Below are 13,161 nucleotides of genomic sequence, written 5' to 3'. Positions count from 1 at the left end.
GCCTCCTGGCTTGAGCTGGAATTGTCATCTATGTTCTCCATCATTTCTCCCTCACCAAACGACAGAGAAGGGGCGTGGAAAGGACGATACCGAACGTCAGGGGCGGGGTGTCGTGCGGAGCGTCACGCGTGCGTAGTGTAAAAAGGGATCGGACGTGTTTGTAAACGGCGTGCATAGTCTGTGGAAGAAGGCGTAAATCACGATCTTTGCTAACTGACGATACGTAAGTTATTTTTTGCGACTTTATTATAGTGAAGAGGGAATGAGTTTGTGGGCTAGTTAGGGGAAGTAAGCTAGTGGCTTTAATGACATTATGTTTTGGCTTCTGTTTCATGTGCAGAAAGAATGGATCCCTTCAAGGATGCGGAGTTCCTGACCGAATTTATTCAAAAATGGAAGGAACATCCTGTTCTGTGGCAAACCAAAAATACAATAAATAAAAACAAAGATGCCAGGGAAAAAGCTAAAGAGAGCATGCTTGAATTTCTGAAAACAAGGGTCCCCAACGCCACAAAAGCCACAGTGAAGAGCAAAATAAATTCCATCAGGGGCACCTACAGGGCCCAACGGGTCCAAGTCCTGGCCTCAATGAGGTCTGGGGCTGCAGCTGACTCCATCTACAAACCAACCCTGTGGTACTACGGTCAGCTGCAGTTCCTGGACGACCACATTGAGACCAGGGCATCCATGTCTACCCTTCCCCCAAGAGGTAGCTCCCAGCTTCCCAGCAGCCAATCCTCCAGTCTTCTCTGCAGACAAGAGCAGGCAAGCTCGGAGGAAGAGCAAGAGTTCCTGGAGGACCCCAATTGTGACCCATGGAGCATGGTATGTGTTTTTTGTATGAATTTAGTTAGTATATGACAAGTCTAGTAATAATGTTAAATTTATGTTACTATTGTTCTAAATTCTAAGTGAATCTCCTAAGTTTAGGGATAAGATCAATAGTCAGTAGTGGCAAAACAGTATGGGGACAAAATTGCCCAATTAATAATGTTTATGAAGGAGTGGGTGGCATTTTCAGAGAGGCCAGTAGGGGGGAGTAACGCAATACACCTGCAAGGGGTCCCAGATGGAAAACACCCTTTTTGAGTACAATCTAGTTGACACGAAATTTAAGAAATTTTTGGGGGAAAAGGCCACTTATTTCCTAAATTAGGCCTGCAACAACCCACATAATTCCAGGGGGACCATGTCTGAAGGTGTGTAAGGGGCCACATAATTAGGGATGGCGACCCTGTGTGTAATATATATTGACATTCAATTTGCATCACTCATGATTTAAAAAATGTGTGTGATTAATGACAAACACAAATAAACTATGTTCCTTTTTTTGATACACAGGCAGACCAAAGCCAGGAAGAGACAGGGCCCACAGTGAGCCAGGAAGAGACAGGGCCCACAGGGAGCCAGGAGGAGCCAGGGCCAACTGCAAGGCAGGAGGTGGCAGAGCCCACTGGGAGCCAGGAGGTGGCAGGCCCCAGTGGGACCCAGGAGGCACGCCGGCGGGATACCATCTCCCGGATCCCTCCATTCCGCAATCCCAATAAACGGCTCAGGAGTCTGCGACAAATGGAGGAGGAGACCCAGGGCCTGCTTCGCCAAGCTACTGCAGCCATCCGAGAGCCACCCAGTGAAGTTGAGGGGTTCGCAGCGCTCATTGCAGCCAAGCTCTACAATCTGGAAGCATGTGCGCTGCGAACAACTCATCTTCAAAGCCATAAGCATGGCATCCCTGGGGCAGCTCGATGACGACACCGACATTGTGCGGATTGCTCCTCCTGTCCTTGCTGCTCCTCCTGCTCCTGCTCCTGCTCCTCCTCTTCATGAGGCTGCTCTGGCTCCTGGCACTTCATCTCCTCCAGGAACCCAGCCCCCAAGGACTCGGGCTACAGGGAAGGCTGCAGGGAAGACTGCAGAGAAGACTGCAGGGAAGGCTGCTGGGAAGAAAAAGCCCAAAAAATAACACGGTGCCCCTGATGGAATTTTAATGTTGACTCACAGGCTGAATTGGTGGCTTCGGGGACCCTTGTTTTCAGCAAAGTTCAAGCATGCTCTAAAGTGCTGCCTTCCTTGGCATCTTTGTTTTTATTATGTTGTGTTTTTGGGTTGCCACCATTTTTTTTGTTAATTTCTGTGCAGAATAAATGCAATGTTAATTTTTCAGCCAAATTTGACCATGTTTTTTTATTGTAGATTTGAGAGATCATTAGTGAGTGGGCAGACCCATTCCCAAAAAGTTCTTGCAAACATTAACAAGGTAAAAAAACATGCTTGTGGGTGAGTTAAAGAAAAAATTATGTTGTTGCAGCCACTTCACACACTCCCAAATCAACACAAAATAGAGATTTCAAATAAAATTGGTGACAAAATAAAAATCCCAAAAAAATAAGGTGGACCAATATATATATTTAAAATTTTAAAGATGGAAGATACAACTAAATAACAGAACACAAACATAAACATTATCAAACAAGAAAGAAACTAATTAAAAGCTTGTCATAACTATGTAACAAGATCAGCCGCAACAAACGTCCATTTCTGGGTAGCAGTTAAAAGCAGGGGTTAAAGAAGCGCTTTCTTTTCTTGTATATAAGCTGAAAAAGACCTTAACGAATGTGCTTATTCCATTCTGAACAGTCGTTTTACATGAATGAGCGCTGCCGTCTCCTAACTTGCTTCTGAGCATGCGCGTGCTTAAAACGACGTTTTTACGTACACACGGTCAATGTTTAGAACACAGAAAACGACGTCGGCCAAAAACGACACATAAAATTGAAGCATGCTTCAATTTTTTTTTGTCGTTTTTTAGAAGACATAAAACGACGTTTTTGCCCACACACAGTCAATTAAATTGACGCTTTTCAAAACGTCGTTTTTTTTCATCGCAGAAAGTGATGGTGTGTACGCGGCATTAGAGCCGGTTCACATAGGGGCAACACAACTTCCAGCACGACTTTGGGAGGCAACTTGGACACGACTTGAGTAAGAATTATCAGGCAACTTACAAGGCAACTTCAAGTTGCCTCCAGGACAGGAGGCTTTTCAGTGGCCAATCAAACAACAATCAGCTCTGTGGGAGGGAGGGGTTTGCCTGAGAAATGTATGTTATCTTCCTGTATTGTTGCTTCAGTTAAGACAGTGATCCGACTTCTGAGGCGACTTCCATTGAAATCAATGGGTACAAGTTGCCTACAAGTTGCCTAGAAGCCGGATTGAAGTAGTACAGGAACCTTGTCTGAAGTCGAAACGACTTCAGTAGGGAGTATTAAGACGGCTCCATTCACTTCCATTGATTTTCTCAACCACACGACTTGGGACGACTTGGGGCAACTTCAAGTCGGATCCCAGGTTGCCCCTGTGTGAACGGCTCTTAAGGTTTGACCTCATATTAGATGGTTTTGGTAAACCCGAAGAGAAAAACCTACAGGAAAACTGATAGTGTGTATGGGGCTTTAGAGCCAAAATCTGCCCATTTGTAATACTATTGTCTTCATTATAACTCTCTAACAAATGTTCACTTAAATGATATTTTTCTATGTGGAAAAACTAGCATTCTTCAAGTTTTAAAACCCAATTACTGTATAGTTAAACACCTTTCATCTCTTTATAGTCTTTTACCAACAATTTTTTTTTTTTTTTACTGATTTTTCCCTGAAAATGCTTTGACTTTTTCCTCATAGTGGAAATGCTACATTATGCTAACAGAAATGAACAAAGGTCACACCCTTTATCATTATATCCATAACTAAGACTGAGTTCTAAAGGTTGAGGGAGTGTTTCCAGGTTTGTCAAATTACAAAGTGTACTATGTCAAATTCTCGGGTCTATTAAACTGAACTTTTTCAAATTTAGATGCAATGTGCACCTGCTATAGGAGGAAAGTGCAGGCTGTCAGGACAATGTCTGTTTACCTGAATATCTATTTATGTGAACTAAACTGGGCACAAAACAAATATTTCAGATATGTTGGTGAGTTGAGTCACCTAATGACTATGCCTATTTGTTGAGGACTTTACCAGTAAAATCTTCCCTTCTGTGTCCTGACTACTCCCCGCCCCCATAATTATGATCTAACTTCTGTATCCAGTAGAAATGGAGCCATCCTAGTAATGGCTGCAATAGTTGGGTGCAGCCCTTTAAATAGGCTGTGAAGATAAGAATATCAGACTCCAAAATACATAAAATTCAGTAGATAAATCAATTAACTGGTAGGTGCCACAAGAGTTTTTGGTACTGTAAGCCTTTAATCAAACATTTAAGCTGGGTCTATACTAGTAGATCTTTAAATGAAAATGTTCACTTTAAGAAAGTTTTCTTACTTTTCCAATCAGTATTGGGGTAAATTCAGCATTAATGTTTTACTCGAGTTATAAGAAAATTCAAAGAAGGATTTTTTTTCTTGAATGAAGACATTCTTTTAACAGTGTACGTGGTTTTTATGCAATAAGTCAAACCGCCAAATGTGTTGGAAATTTTTGGATTAAATTTCATGCACATTTTTGTTCCAAAGTCTACTAGGGTATACCTAGTTTTAGATTTTCAAGTATGCTTGAAAATGTCTGCAACTAAGGACAGATTCCCATCGTATCTGTCATCTGCATCATCTTGTGTATAATCATTTGCACTAATGATTCCCAAACCTGGCCAAATTGCTACGGGAGTTCAGGAAATGTTAGATTAGCCCTATTTAGTTTAGAAAAAGAAAAATAAGTCTGCATATCTTTTTTATGTTTGTTACTTATATTCTCACATTTTACAGCTATTGTAGCCATTAACGTACATGGTATTAGTGAGAAAACAGATGGAACAAAATGTGTTAATACCTAGGAAATGTTCAGTACATGTCTATCTCCCTATGGTGATGAAGATTCCCTTCTATCCTGCTGATCTCTTCTTCAAATTTCTTTCAGTGTCTGTTCGTGTTTCAGCTCTTTCATTCTTAGATTCTCTTTAGATTGTTGAGCCAATTTTGAACAACAGAGTAAAGAATATGTGACCCTGCTGCTCTGTTTAGGAAAGAAAGAAGTCTTGTCTCTTATGAAAGCAAGCTACACAAAGTCATTTATAAAACATTCATTAGTTAAATGTTCAGCAGAGCTCCGAGATCAGAAATAAAAGTGACAAAAGAAGAGACTTAGTAAAAGAAAGTTAAAAGGGGAAAGTAGAGGCACAACAAAAGCAAGAAATTTGATAAGTCCAAATTCCATAGTAACCACAGAATTGTCAGAGGAAGGAAAGTATATTTTAGTGTACTGTATGCATTGTACAATATGGACTTTTAAATAAATGATGGACTTTTGACTGTTAAGAATATTTATATGTACTTATGACTTAAAAAAACACATTCATTGAAATCAGGGATATTGTGGACACCCCTAGGCTTCTATTTTCTGGACTGCTGTTCTATATAATTAGGAGGTGGTACATTTATAATATCACCAAGCTTCAATATTAACATAATATGCTGCCAACTAAATGTTCACCTCTAGGGAAAAAAGTGACACAGTGAGAGCTGTTACTTCATGGGAAAACATTCCTCCAATGTGTCCCTCTGTTTTGTAGTGTCTAGACAAAAGCTTTTTAGTAATTTGTCTAAACGCTAGATAGTAAGAACACTCAGAAAGGTGGTGTCACACTGCAAGGTAGATTAATAATGCCTCAGGACTCCCCTAGAGATAAGCACACTATGGGATAGAATATTTATTTTATTTATTTATAAAAATGCTTATTGGGAGCGCAGTCATTACCCAAAAGGCCTCAATGCGCTCATAGAACCGACATATACAAATACAAACAGTCTCTTATTACTGTACGATAATTATATAAAACCACATACTAACCATTTAAAAACTGAAGTACTAATATCTTACCCTAATTAGGACCATACACTTGAGAAAATAAAAACGTTTTTAAAAACTTCCGAAATTTTAATAAATCCGTCTCACATCTTATATATAGAGGTAGAGAATTCCAGAATATTGATCCCTGCGCATCCAGTGTCCTCCTTCTACATGTAGTCTTTCTAAACCTGGGGACAGTCAAATTGACCTGATTAGCAGATCTCAACGCTCTGTTGGGAACATAACAGGTACATTTTTCTTGTAGATACCCTGGGCCTATCTTGTGGATAGCTTTGTGGATGATACAACCCACTTTGAACAAAACCCGATCAGCAACCGGTAACCAATGCAGGGCTTTCAGAGATGGTGTAATATGCTCCCGACGACCCACACCAGTTAATAACCTAGCTGCAGCATTTTGGATCAGCTGAAGCTTATGCAGAAGGATTTTTGGACACCCCATGTATATCGCATTACAGTAGTCAAGCCGGCTACCAATAAAAGCATTAATCACGTGCACTTTGTCCACCTCGTCAATAAAATGCAGTGTAGAACGCAGAAGTTTCAGTTGGTAATAGCATAAGCTCACCACCTGATTCACCTGCGATTTTAATGACAATTTGGAATCCAGAATGATTCCCAAGTCCCGAACCTGGGTAGCCGGGGTAGGGGATGGCATAAACGAAGCCGGCCAGGAAGGAAAATCATTCAGACTGGTTTTACTCTGATTGCTAATAACAATACACTCCGTTTTAGAGCCATTAAGTTTTAAATAGTTGGCTCCCATCCAGGACTGTATCTCCTCCAGGCAGGATGCCAGAAGAGTAGACGTACTTCCTGCAGATTGATAGTATTTGCAACATGTACTGTATCTCTGTGTGGGTGTGCTAAAATGACTAAAGCTGGTCACACTTGGGTACAACCAGCATGTCGATTTTCTAGCATGCAATTATTGCCAGCTGCTATAGCCACTACCAATAATTTTTGTATTCTCCTGGCAGAGGCACGTTGAGAAGGTTGAGGCAAAGAACAATGGACACATCCTATCCAGCGGCTCCTACAGGGTAGAAATGCAGGTGAAAAAGCACTGTATGGCCAAGTTTTAATTATCTCTTGTTCTTTGCCCCTTTTCCGACTCAAAAGGGGTATATGCTGGAATGATAAATAGAGTAAGATTGTCTGGCTGACCGAAACATGACAGGGGAATGGCTTTGTATGCATGCTTAAGCTTACTTTGTAGAATAAACCTTATTCAAAGTATTATTCCTCCTGGATGCACACATTACAAACTGATCAATTCTAGAAAGCACAGTTTTTAAATTTGATTGGTTAAAATCCCCTGCAATAATGAAGACCCCATCAGAATAAACATTTTCTTTCAAATAGTTTTTATTGGTATATGTCAAGCATATCAATACAACGTTAGAATAAACATTTTGATGCATACATATAACCTTTGATAATTTATCAAAAGTCAGGCTAATATTTCTATCTGTATATAGTGTATTATTGCCATAATAATTACAACTGTAAATTCTCTTGGCAAGTAAATGGTCTGCACTTAGATCACAAAGGTTCTAAATTGTTATTATTTTTCAGGATTTATATACCGTACCTCCAACAGTTTATGGAGCCTTCCTAGCTTTCATTGTTAAGGCTCAATTAAATGTATTTTGAAGACACCTATGGTTTTCTAAAAGCAAAGAACAGATGACAGCTGGAACACATGTAGTATTACACCTTCCAGGACTATAATACCTGCTCACCAGCACCCATGGGTTAAGATAACCATATGATGAGGTTTTGGAAGCTCCACAACTTTCATCATTAGTGAGGCTTCCAGCAAGGTATCAGCTCCAGGCTGCCAGCTGTGGCATGTACTGACAGCATTGTTCCAGTGAGAGAGCATCAAGCTGCTGCATCTGTTTGTGCTGCCATAAAGAAAGTGATCCATGTCCTGTAGCCCATGTAAAACTGTCCACCCCAGTGACAACTGCCTCATTAAAGGTTGCCATAATTGCAACTTGATCAGTTGTTAAGGCAAGACTGCCTCATATTCTGGGGCTTATGTTTATGGACAAAAGCTCCTACAAGCCTCACATAATAACAAGGAACCCTTTAGTGAAGTAACTTATGTCACAGTTAAGCTTAAAAATGGGGTTGGTGTGCATCAGGAGAAATGTGAACCTGTAGAGGCTAACCTGGGTCTACTGGTAGTATTTGCAGGATTAGTAGCTGAGGCCTCCTCCTTTGTATCAGATCTGCCAGTTTTGGAGGTCTCCCAATAAAATATTCTTACCGTTAAGATGAGAGACCCTACTCTGATGCCCGTCAGGGACTAGGTTACAGTGTTAAATGGTGAGCTACAGCAACCTGGGGCAGATGTGTGGTTGGTTCTCCCATTATGATTCCCATTTTTTTCAAAATTGTCAGTCTTTTTTTTGTTTATAGCACAAAAAATGAATATGCAATGGTGATCAAATACAATCAAAAGAAAGCTCTATCTGTGGGAAAAAAATAAGTCTCATGACCGCACAATTGTCAGTTAAAATAAGTGCCGTATTGTAAAAAGTGGCTTGGTCATAAAGGGGTGTAAATCTTCCAGAGGTCATGTGGTTAGCAATAACAGGTCAGGAGAGGTGGCAGGATCTTGTAAGAGTAGCAGAGGTGGTAGGAGCTGTTAATAGCATGTGGAAAGAGCATATTAATGGTGGCATGCCACCCACAATGGCAGGAGAAGGCATTGGTGGAAGACTATTTGAGGTGGCAGGAGCTGATAATGGTGACAGGCCAGCAACTGTGGCAGGTGGCAATAAATAGTCATGACCCAAACATGCTTTGGCTAGGTTCGAGCAGGATTGTCAAGTGAATGGCAGTGATTTTAGCAATGCTTAAAGTCCCAGTCCCCAGTGACATCATTGACCATATGTGGTCAGGTCAGCTGTCATCCACCAGATTTGCCATTCAGCTTTTTTATTTTTTGGTGGATCAGTGAGGCATGGATAGCATGAATCTGCATTGCTGGACAATGTGATTCATGGTGTATCTACATCAAAATACCATTTTGTGTTAAAAACTGTGGTTTTTTTTTCACTGCCTACAATTTTTTGCGAATAAAATGGGTACCCCTTACTCATTTAAATATGGAGGAGTTGGTATCTGGGGCCCCCCTTATTGTTAAAGGGGGCCTACAGATTCTGATAGGCCCCCTGTCTGCAGACCCCCACAACCACCAGACCACGGGGGACGTCCCAAAGGAGGAACGACGTTCTGACATCACCGCGTGTGTGCCAGACCCAGAAGCATATGGGCTGCCATCGTGAGCCAGCCTGCTTGTTTGTTTTTTACATGCTGTTTTAAACGTCTAAATTGTAAGTGTCCATTCGTCATGTGTACGTATTAAATTTAAAGGGTTTTATACTATGCCAGCCTTTTCTGTTTTTGTGGGGATACTTTGGATCGGTTGCGTTTTGTGAGGACCATTTTAACTGAAGCTGAGGCATAACTGCAGGGCACAGAGACCCCAGGCTGGGTTTAGGCTATATGCGCCTACTTGATCTCCTAATTAAGAGATCACATTTAGTCGGTAAGTGGCAGTGTGTACTTAGGTGGAGGCATTTTCTATCATCTAAAACAAAGTATCAAATAAACATAGAACCGTGGTTCAAATGATAAAACAGCGCTATAAAATTTATGGTGAGTAGCCCCAGGCAGGAGCTTAAAATAAAGAAACAGGGGTGGTGTTCTAGGTGATCAAAAACAAGGCGTAAGTGCACCCTATATCCTATTAAAGATTCACCAAATGATGTGATAAAACCCCCCTCTGGCCTTGTTTTTGATCACCTAGCACACCACCCCTGTTTCTTTATTTTAAGCTCCTGCCTGGGGCTACTCACCATAAATTTTATAGCGCTGTTTTATCATTTGAACCACGGTTCTATGTTTATTTGATACTTTGTTTTATATCTTCAGTGGATTTGACCCAATTTTAAAATAGCTGCTCTTGGGATATTTTATCAATTTTAATCACTATTGATAATTCCATCACATCTTTTTCACATCTCTTTCTTTACTTGGGATCAGTTGATACATTGATCTTTGGCGCCGGAAGTGCATTTAGGTTCCCTTTTGTCTGGTTTATGCACCTCAAATTTATTTTCTATCATCACCTTTCCTCGTGTGATGTGAAGTATTTGTCGCCATGGATGCTTCAAGGCTATTGCTTACATGGACTTTTTCCTTATTTTTGTCTCTAATCACCGATATTGATATTTACTGTGATCACTGAGGTTTTTTCTGTGTTTCTTTTTTATTCATATATTTTTTTTCACACGGATTAATAATCCAGTTTCACTAATGACCATAGGACATGTCCGGCGAACAGGCTTCCAGCGGACATGTTTCTTAGCATGCTAAGAAACAGTTGTCCGCTGGAAAATTGTCCGGTCGGCCCTACACACGACCGAACATGTCTGCTGAAACTGGTCCTACGGACCAGTTTCAGCGGACATGTTCGGTCGTGTGTACGAGGCCTCAAGGATTTGCCGTAGCAATACCCCTTTTTCACTATACTATTTGACTGTGAGTTACTTAATGTTAACATACCACACAGGTTTAATTTATAGTGCAGCTCTCTCTCTTTATATTTTTGTAATCATTGCTGATCCAGGACTGGTTAATTTTGCAGTGTTGTGCTGGATACTATCTCATACTGCACACTGCCTGCAGGACAATCCAGAAGCTCCAGTGCATACTGTGCTCTTGCCAGTGGTCAAGCCTAAACACGCAATTTTTGTTTGGATACATTGAAGAATATCTACAAGCATAGTAGACCCTAAGTAGTCTGCAATCATAAGGTTTAGGTGCTGCCTGTGACTGCTACCAGTAGCATGACTGCCACCACCCCCATTGATCCTTCATTATGTGACCTGAGGATTGAAGGCACATTGGGGAGATCATGAAACTATCTAGGAATGTGAATATGATCAAAACCTTTTTATTTTTTTGATAGTAAAAGTAGATAGGGGGTGTACCATCGTCCTAGTTCAATAGAAAAATAGAGGGGTCTCAAGGATTCCCCAACTAACCCCGAGACTCCAATGAAGCAATGTGGGCAGGGAGGACTATACCGGTACTTAATAATTAGGTTTAGAAACCTGGATAATTCATATTTATGAAAGCATTTATTAACAAATAAACATTAAAGACAAGAATAAAATTACAAAAAATACAGACATTACAAAAAATACAAACTTGACCACAATCAGGTCACCGGTTGTGCAATCCCCATTTAGCAGACGGGGTAAATATCGGTGAAGCAATTGAAATCATGAGACCATAAGTCTCGAGTCTCGACTAGTTTCGCTTTCGCTTCGTCAGGAGACGGTCTAAAAACACAACATAAAACAAACATCAGATATTTAAAAACAACACAATTTGTTATTAATAACGGGAGTCTTTTGTGTAAAAAGACTGCCCGGTACATACTGTAATATCCAAGGGGATTTTTATGTCCAAACATGTCTCATACCTAGAGGCACAAAGTCTCTTGTTCCCAGAGAGCGGGTCCCAGTTGAACGATAAGTGCGTAAGAACTATGACCAAGTCTAATAGAACAGACCTGGATAATACAACAATATATGGTAAGTTGAATGTGTATATATAAAGAATATATACAAAAAAAGGAGAAGAAGGGGGATATCAATTTGTGAAGGAGCTTCCGCAGATGCAGAATGCATGCAGTGATATTGGAGACTGTGACCTAAAGAAAGAGTTAGGTCCAGATACGGTCCAAAAATTACTTATAAAGAACAATTGGTGCATATATGAAGTGTGCTAAAAAAGGTAGTATAGTAGATGCCACCCAGGTTAAAAGTGAGTGGGGTGTGAAGAAAAAAAGGGAGAAACCAAAAAAGAGGAGGGAAAAAGTGGGGGGGGGAGGGGAAAGTTTGTATTTTTTGTAATGTCTGTATTTTTTGTAATTTTATTCTTGTCTTTAATGTTTATTTGTTAATAAATGCTTTCATAAATATGAATTATCCAGGTTTCTAAACCTAATTATTAAGTACCGGTATAGTCCTCCCTGCCCACATTGCTTCATTGGAGTCTCGGGGTTAGTTGGGGAATCCTTGAGACCCCTCTATTTTTCTATCTAGGAATGTGGTCAAGAGGTTTCTTTTGCAGCACAAACTATATGTGACAATTTTTTGCTCCCTTTGAATGGTAGCATGAGATCTGTAATTTTTCCCTTGCATCAGGTATTCAAAAGGGTGGCCATCCAGCATTGGTTTCTCTCCTTCATGGCCCAAAGCCTGGGGTGCATGTGCAGGTATTTCAATATAAATTAGTCCATCAGTACAAACTGCCTGCCGCAGATCCAGAGTCCGCCTCTTCACAGCTCACCATCCTGGTTGCCCCTTTGAATGGCTACAAGATGTTGCACATGACCTGAATCGGGAGCCACTGACATAGTGAAAACTTGCACTGATACTCATTGATGGTTCACTGCTTCTAGTGCAGCTGCTGCAGAGTTTTGAGTTCTAGTGCGTGAGCGTGTCTCATATCAGGAAATAAGCAGGCGGGTTATATTGCTGCTGCATTTTAGCCATGCATACTCTTGCTATAAATGACTGCACACTTTTCTGGCTTGCAGTAGGGCATTCTGAAAACCAAGGTACCTAACCAGGAATTGCTGGGCCTCCAGGTTCAGGACATATGCCAGACAAGGGACATATGTGAACTGTCCTTTCCAAGGGACAGACAGCAGGTTGTCACACATGACATTACATCACACAAAATAGCATGGAGTTAGCCCCTTTGTGACTTGTTACTAAAAAGCTGCCAGAATACCTGGGCTCAGAATGGCTCTGTGCCAAAAGACTTCCAGCTGCAAAACAAAATGGAAGCATTTTGCTTGGGCTGTTTCATACGCTCTGGGTCACTTGAGGTTGACCAGTAGTTGTGATAAGTCATCAGATGAAATCATAGAGGAGGAGGAGGGGGTAGAGGTGACTACATTGTCACTATTCCCAAGGTTCAAAACACAAGGTAGCTCCACCTGCTCTAGAAGTTTTTCCCCTCCATCACTGCCACCAGTTAATTTTCCCAATGGACCATGCAGGAGACACAGCATTCTTGCCCATGCTTGCTGGACCACACGTCTGTAATCATGTGGTCCCTGTCACTAACCTGCTTGGCTTCCACATGTGGATGCAGGACAGGGATGGCCTTCTGGGCAAAATATGGTGGCTTTGTACCAGCAACTGTGGTGCAGTACAGACTATAAACTCATATGTAAATTTTAGCATATGTAAAGGCAGCA

Source organism: Rana temporaria, chromosome 3 (assembly GCF_905171775.1).
Source record: "Rana temporaria chromosome 3, aRanTem1.1, whole genome shotgun sequence".
Classification (NCBI taxonomy): Eukaryota; Metazoa; Chordata; class Amphibia; order Anura; family Ranidae; genus Rana; species Rana temporaria.
The sequence above is the reverse complement of the archived record's forward strand: the minus strand, read 5'-3'. Positions refer to the sequence as shown.